At 44.2% G+C, this 2171-nt stretch overlaps 1 pseudogene; it reads left to right on the forward strand.

Annotated features, from left to right (window-relative positions):
- The first annotated feature begins 675 nt into the window (after positions 1-675).
- Positions 676-1916, forward strand: LOC105816272 (annotated as a pseudogene).
- Positions 1917-2171: the final 255 nt, after the last annotated feature.

Genomic DNA, 2171 nt, shown 5'->3' on the forward strand with positions numbered 1-2171 from the left:
TATGTTCATAAATTTAAAAGGTTAAGACAAATATAACTACATATCTGCACACTGTTTTTAGCAACTGTATGAATAAGAACAATGAGGTCTGTATTTTGAGGGTTCTTCCCTGTGAACGCTTTGCCACTAGAGTTGACTGCTCAGAAGATCTTTTATAGGGTTTTAATATTATATTTTTAATCTATGACCTTGATAACATTATTTGCCCACATGTGAGCCCAAATGTGTTTCTGGCTATGACCTTCTTATGAACAGTATGAGACTCACTGTGCAAATTTTCATGTCTTACCTATTCAAGCAACATCACAGTGTCATAACTCAAGGAAGTTGAATGAGGTGAACATAGACAACTCTTTACCCTTCCTCTCCTTTCCAAAATGTAACAAATACTGTATATGTTTTCCTTTCCCCTGCCCCTTCCCCTTTCCTCCTTTTGGAAATGTGTCAGGAACTAGATAGTTTAACATGGGGGGACTGGGAGAAATGATCCATTGAGCTTCTTTGTGCTTCATCATAAGGCATGCTACTTAAGCACCTTTGTAATAAGTAAACCTGGTGGGGTCACCAGCTGGCAGACTCCAGGAGTTCAGGAAACAGGACCGCAGAAGTTACACTCTGGGATCCTGGCCATGAGGTTATATTCCTTACCTCGCTGAAAACAGATACTGGACCTAAATGGTGCCACATGACTTTATTTCTTCTTGGCTAGATTTCTCAACACTGCAGTCAGCGAATTCACCTACTGCCACCTTCAAAAAACATGGAAAGCACCTACCCTGAGAAGGAGGTAGATTTGGTGTAATAATTCCTCTGATGGCTTTTTAAACAATGGACCCCTACAAACTACTGGAGATTCATGGCACCAGCCCTCTCTGTTTGGCCACAGCTCTGTGGAATCTGGTGTCTCTAAGGGAGCATACACTGGAATCACAGGGTAGCCATCTGGTTGCCAGGGCTCTTTCTGAGGTCACGGTGGTATGAGCCACTATAGTGGAGGTGGCACAGGGAACCATTGCCCCTGGAATGGCGCTCCTGTGTCTTTCAGGAAAAGCCATTTTTGGACTTTAGGGAAGACAACAAAGAAGACAAGGTAGAGAAGTTGCAGTTTAAAGAGGAAGACTTTCCTCCTTTAAATCCAGAAGCTGGCAAACAAAATCAGCCACGCAAATCTACTGGGACCCCTCCTGGAGTGTGGAAAAGTCCACCTAGTGCCAAGCAACCCTCCAACATGTGAGTCATCCAAAAGGTTTCCAAAGAGGATCCTACTGCTGCCTTCTCTGCTGCATTCACCTCACCGGGATCTCACCATGCAAATGGGAACAAATCATCAGCCACAGTTTCAAGTGTCTATAAGAACCTGGTTCCTAAGCCTGCACCACTGCCTTCCAAGTCCAATGCAAGGAAAGCTAACAGAAGGGAACACAATCAGGATCTCTTTTCTCTAGGTGGAATTCTGCTTTTACCGATCCAACCTGTTATCAAACCATTGATACTGGCTGGTAGCCCAGTTCTAAGTTCTCCCAAAGAGAGTCCCTCTAGCATCACCCTTCCCATTTAGCTTCCCTTGACTGACCAAGTTGACCTCCTAGTGAGTTCCCGAAGACTCTGAAGGATCATCGGAATGGAGAATTCTCAGAAAACAGAGACTGTGCCTAGCTGGAGGGTTTGGAGGACAATAGTACACCTGAACCAAAGGAAATTGGAGAGGAAGGCTATCATCAGAATGGTCTTTCTCTTACAATAGTGGAAGAAAGGGAGGTTCTCTCACACTCTGGAAGCAGAGCACAAAAGCAATAGGATTGCAGAAATAGACTGACAATGATGGCACTTGCCTTCCCCACACAGAGGACAAGCTCAAAGAGCTCCTAAAGACAGAGCAGCTGGGAAGAAATTACTTTGAAAAGAATAGTTTCTAGACAGAAGACAATATGACCACGGAAGCAGAAGTTAGAGCAATGCCCCCAGGAGCCAGGGAATTCCAGCAGCCTCTAGAAACTGGGAAAGTCAAGTAGTGTCTTCTCCACTAGAGCCTCCAGAAGGAACGCAGGCCAGCCAATACTTCGCCCTTAGTCCACAGAGGCTGACTTTGGACTTCTGAACTCCAGAACTATAGGATAATAAATTTGTATTGTTTTAAAAAAAAAAGAATAGTTTCTTGCAGAGCCATAGTT

This window comes from Propithecus coquereli, unplaced genomic scaffold, assembly GCF_000956105.1.
Source record: "Propithecus coquereli isolate 6110/MARCELLA unplaced genomic scaffold, Pcoq_1.0 Scaffold36, whole genome shotgun sequence".
Lineage (NCBI taxonomy): Eukaryota > Metazoa > Chordata > Mammalia > Primates > Indriidae > Propithecus > Propithecus coquereli.